Source organism: Tachysurus vachellii, chromosome 3, assembly GCF_030014155.1.
Source record: "Tachysurus vachellii isolate PV-2020 chromosome 3, HZAU_Pvac_v1, whole genome shotgun sequence".
Classification (NCBI taxonomy): Eukaryota; Metazoa; Chordata; class Actinopteri; order Siluriformes; family Bagridae; genus Tachysurus; species Tachysurus vachellii.
In genome coordinates, this window is record NC_083462.1 from 1483418 (window position 1) to 1489580 (window position 6163).

The window sequence follows — 6163 nt, forward strand, 5'->3', positions numbered from 1 at the left end:
TTTGCACACTTTTTTTTTTTTTCCTTTTTTTGCTCTTTGCACATTGCTCTTTGTCCAACATTTCAGTCATTTGCTCTTTTGCACAATCCTATACATTATCTCAGGGACCTGCTGCTATAACACTGTGTTCATTCTAGTATTACTGCACGCAATATTGTCTGACCATACAGTATGTACACTGGTCGGTCAGCGCTGTTTCTGCTTATTGTCTTTTGTGTATTGTCTCTTTTGTATTTTTTGTATTGTCTTGTAACTTTTTGTTTGCACTGTCTTTTGTCCTGCACTGTCTTGTCTGTCTTGTTTGTCTCCTCCTGCACTGTGTACACCAGGTTACACAGATACAATTTATGTATCTAGGACTACCAAAATCCTGGAGAAACTTTGTCTCATGTCACTGTGTACTGCAACAGCTATATATGGTTGTCATGACAATAAAAGCTTCTTGACTTGACTTGAAAAACCAGAACACAGAAGCTCTCACAATTCAACTTCCATTTAGAGGGATGCGCTGTTACTAGTAGCTTGACAGAGAAAGACCTGGGTGTTGTTGTCTAATATAACACCCAGATCTTTCTCTTTCGAGCTACTAGTAACAGTGCATCCCTCTAAATGGAAGCTGTATTGTACCCTCTTTCTACCCATCTACCCTCTTTCTACCATCCAGACATCCAGAAAATGTTCCCGCTCTGATTGTCTTCCGTGCAATGAAGATTTTGGACATGGAGACGTGAACTCCATGTGATTTTTTTTTACATCGATACAACATTTATCAGACTGTATATTTATAATCACACCCCCAGTGTCACCCAGATGAGGATGAGGTTCCCCTTTGAGTCTGGTTCCTCTCAAGGTTTCTTTCTTCACCATTAAAGGGAGTTTTTCCTCCCCACAGTCATCTGAGTCACCTCAGACTTGCTCATTGGGGATAAATACATACACATTTAAAGCTATCTAATATTAATCTTGAATTTTGTATTAGATTAATCTTTATATTATTTTTTATATTAACCTTTTGTTCTGTGTTTATGGTCTGTAAAGCTGCTTTGAGATAATTTCAATTGTAAAAAGTGCTATACAAATCTGAATTGAAAAACTTTCTGAATTTTTGAAAAATTCTTCTTCAAATAGCTGTGATAGTAATAAACTTTAAGGCAGTAACGCTATGTAACTCTGCTTCAACAGGAAGTGGAGCTGAAATAGGCAGAATGAATGTGTGTAAATTGTGTTAGTGATCATTTTACCTCACAGTAAAGAGGCATAATCAATATTACAGCTTTAAGATCATCAGCACAAAGTTGACACTGAGGTTAAAAGCCCAATTAAACCAGTATGTTAATGCAGTTCCACTCACCTGTTCCAGTATCTGCTTGGCCTTACTCTGTAGGTCTCCCTGTTCCTGGGTACTGACTATATTTACAGCATATCAGTAACTTTATTAAAGAGGAGGAATGCATTTCTTGAGAAACATGAATTACTGAGGAATTCCTTTTCCCTGTTGTAATTCACAGATTAATGTGAGGACAGTTTTCTACTCACACATGAACACAGTGCAAGGTCAATAAACACAGCAGAAATCATTGAGAAACACTAAGACTGAGAAAGACTAAATCAACATGAGCTCACAGACACTTCAGTTTTAATCATCGCAGTTCCACAAACTTGTTCCAGTATCTGCTTGTCCACACTCCACAAGTCTCCCTTTTCCTGGCTACTGTGGTTAAATAATTTTAAGTCATTGTTTTTTTTTTTCCTTTTATTTCTAGTATCTTTTTTTGGATAATGTAGAAGCCAAATCAAGTGACAATGCTAGTTAATTTCAAACTTTACATTAGTCTCGTGGTTCCTGTCTCACATTAATATGAAAGAATAGGGCAAGGTAACTCAGGATCTCATCTGTCCCTATGCCATTTGTCTCATTGTTTAAGGTGGTCATTTGTTCATTATTCACTTCAAGGTCTGAATCAAGAAGAACTGCCAAGCATAAGAGGTGAACTCATTCCTATGATAATGAAGTGGTCTGAGTAATACTGTTATTCTGATGGGATTAAGGGTGGGTGAAATTCCAAGATTTGGTGTGGTACTGTTACATCCTTCCATGCTTTGTCACCCGAGTACTTTGTTTCTATCTGAAGGGACTGCCCCTAAAATGTGTGTCATTACAATCCATTACGACTAAGTCAGACTTGATCAGGCCTTTCATTTTGAGGGAACTCAATGTTGCATCATGACGCTATGGAAACTCAATTCCCATGCTGTCATACAAATGGAGGTAGGAAATCAGAGGTAGGAAATCATGTTCAACCTGTTTGAGGAGGGAACCCGTGGGAGCCTGGGGTGCTCTGAAGAACTTGAGACCCTGGAGTCAAGCCCGTATCCAGCTTATAGAACCTTATGAATGTGAGCGGAGAGGACCACAAACATCTTGCAAAGGTGAATCTTCAGATAGTGCCTTGAAAGAAACCACGCTCCTAGTGGAGTGATTTCTAATGCCAAGGGGCAAATCCAATCCATGTACGTCAAAGGCCAGACAGATTGCATCAATTGTCCAATGCGATAAACATTTTTTAGTGGTGGAGAAGCCTCTGTTGTGCCCCCAAAGCAGAATTACAACTGATCTGACCTACACCACAGGACTGAGAGGTTGACATAGATTTTGAGGGCCCTGACTGGGCACAAGAGATGAAGCTTCACCTGTTCTTGTGGAAGTTGGAAAGGAGGAGACTTGGAGAATGACCAGATGGACATTGGAGAAAGGCAACTTTGGAATGTAGTTTGTCCTCTGGAACAATATGGCCAAGGGCAAAACCAAATCTAAAGCAGAAGAAGGCATTTGGGCCTGCAAATCTCCTACTCTTTTTAAGCAATGTCAATGCTAGTAACAGAGCAACCTCGAGAGTCAGAAACTTATCAGAGGCCGGCCAGAGAGGTTTAGTGAGCCACCCTTAAGCTTTCAAGGACAATTGACTGGTCCTAGGAAGGAACCCACAGTTTACAGAAAGGCCTCAGCCATCTTGGCACTGCACAGAAACTGAGAAACAAGGGAATGCTTCCCCACAGAGGTTTTCTGCCCACTACACCCATGTGTAATTTAAGCGTAATGGGTGAAAACCCTCCTGAAAGCTAATCCTGCAAAAACTCCAGAACTGGACCAATCAGGCAGTGGACTGGGTCAATGTGATGCTGAGAGCACTATGAACTGAAGAGGTGCCACTTCAGGACATAAAGTTTCCTCATGAAAGGAGCTCTAGCATTAAAAATGGTCTCAATAATCTCAGTCGAGAGAACAAAATCTGTTTCTCCCTATATGTAGACTGGAATCAGATACAGAATCATACACCAGACAATCAGTAGTATGATCTTCCTTTTACTTTAGACTTTTATCTGGAAAATGAATTCCTTCTGCTATTACTTAGAAACAGATTAGTGTTCATCTTAGTAAATAATTCACAGAGATGAAATTAAATGAAATAGCAGCTAGTTAATTATTACTGTAACACTCATCTGTGTTGTACATAAATTTAGAGCTAAGATAAGAGCAAACTTTGGCCATTGTTTTGACTGACACCCCATTTATCGTAGAAATTTAATTTCTCTGGAACTTTCCCTTCCTCAAGTCCAAAGTAAAGAGAGATAAAAACATAGTCCTCGTCTTCAGATTAACAGCTATAATGTGATCGAGATTGATGAGGCTACCCTGTAAAACAGCTAAATAACAGACAGGATGGGTGACTTTTTGTAGCACTGATCATAAAGAACATAGATGAGACTCTTAATTGTTTTTTGTTATTGCACAATTCTACTGAATTCTGGATTTAGGAGTAAATGCAGGAACATTTTACTTCAGAGAGCACTGTTCCAACAACTCACATAATATGTCAGGATTCATGTTTAATGAAATTATTCAAAATTTAAGGCAGATTGTTTTAAGACTGACATGTTCAGGTGTCCTGGATTATTACAGCAGAATAGTTTACTAAAGTTTAAGTTTAATATAGTTCCACTATATTACTCAGTATTGCTGTAAATCTTCCCACAGAATAGTTTATTCTAGACAACTATAAGAACTCATCATTAAAACAGTGGGTTGACAGAAATCTGTGAGTAAACCAATTCTTTAGCCAGACCATCTAAAGAAGGCTTTGTTTTCTCACAGTGACACTGTAACCAACCTCAGTAACCATATATAAATATATTATACCACATATGTATAAATATATTATACATATTTACAAATCTAAATCAGGAGCCATGTTTATATGTATGTATATATACAGGTTCTGGTAATATAATTAGAATATCATCAAAAAGATGATTTATTTCACTAATTCCATTCAAAAAGTCAAACTTGTATATTATATTCATTCATTACACACAGACTGCTGATATATTTCAAATGTGTATTTCTTTTCATTTTGATGATTATAACTGACAACTAAAGAAAATCCCACATTCAGTATCTCAGAAAATTAGAATATTACTTAAGACCAATACAAAGAAAGGATTTTTAGAAATCTGGGCACTGCTCAGGTGTTATGAGAGCCCATGTTGCTCTGATCGTGGCCTTCAGCTCTTCTACATTGTTGGGTCTGGCATATCGCATCTTCATCTTCACAATACACCATAGATTTTCTATGGAGTTAAGGTCAGGCGAGTTTGCTGGCCAATTAAGAATAGGGATCCCATGGTCCTTAAACCAGGTACTGGTAGCTTTGGTCAGCAGCAGGAAGTGCTCTAAAGTGCTCTAAAACTTCCTGGTATACGGCTGCATTGACCTTGGACCTCAGAAAACACAGTGGACCAACACCAGCATATGACATGGCACCCCAAACCATTACAGACTGTGGAAACTTTACACTAGACCTCAAGCAATGTGGATTGTGTGCCTCTCCTCTCTTCCTCCACACTCTGGGACCCTGATTTCCAAAGGAAATGCAAAATCTACTTTCATCAGAGAACATAACTTTGGACCACTCAGCAGCAGTCCAGTCCTTTTTGTCTTTAGCCCAGACAAGATGCTTCTGACGCTGTCTGTGCTCTTCATGCTTCCTGCTGCTGACCAACTTTATGGAGATGCAGATTTCATTTTCCAACAGGACTCGGCACCTGCACACAGTGCCAAAGCTACCAGTACCTGGTGTAAGCAAACTCGCCTGACCTTAACCCCATAGAAAATCTATGGGGCATTCTGAAGAGGATCGTGTGTTTACACTGTGCTCGGATCGGCCTGACTCGTCTGTCAGTTCCCTTCACACTCCAGGAGATGACACAAGATCTTTCAGTGGTACAATCCAGTAAGCAGCAGTTTTGCAGACAGAAATGAGTTGTTGATGAAAAAGGTCAACTGAGAATAACCAGACTAGTTAGAGGTGACAGACCCTCAGTAACTCACATACAGAAATACACAATAATACTAGTATCCTTCCAGCACAACCACTAATGAATCAGACTACAGTATCACAGTAACTACTTTGTACATTTAGGGAGAGCAGCAAATCATCTTCATATCAAATACACCTGCTTGATGCACAATACCACAGCTGGTTCCCATTCTGTCACATGGACCATCATCATGGACCAAAATTTCTAAAGAAATCACATTGCAATTTCATGACCTTAAATTAGTCTCATGGCCTCATACAGTTGTGTTGTTGAAGCTGTTGAAGCATGATATGAAAAAGATAAAATAAGAGGACCTGCTGGATTCAGCAGTATTTAATGCACTGCCAAATAATGAGTTTGGAAGCCATGTTGTCAATTTAAACCTAATGTGCTGTTACTAATGTGATATTTAAGAGCACTATTTATTCAGCAATTTACTGTTGATATGTTGGACTCCAATTAGATTTATCTCACTGCTCACCATCTTCTTATTCATATATCATTGTATACGTCTTTAAATGTTATTTTTAAATCATTTTATTACATTTAACAGCAAAGAATAAAAATGAGATCTAGTAATTGAGTCTGAATGTTCATCTATTGTTGAGGTTTAAAGCTGAGTGTTAAAAGGTGTCCCATCTACTCCATCTAATTCCCTATGTTTATTATTCTAACCCTCATGTGCTTACACACACTTGTCAGTAGCTGGAACTTCAATATTAATTATGTGGCTTAATTTACATTTTCTTTATATTGATAATTATTGAAATAAAGAAAAGATAGA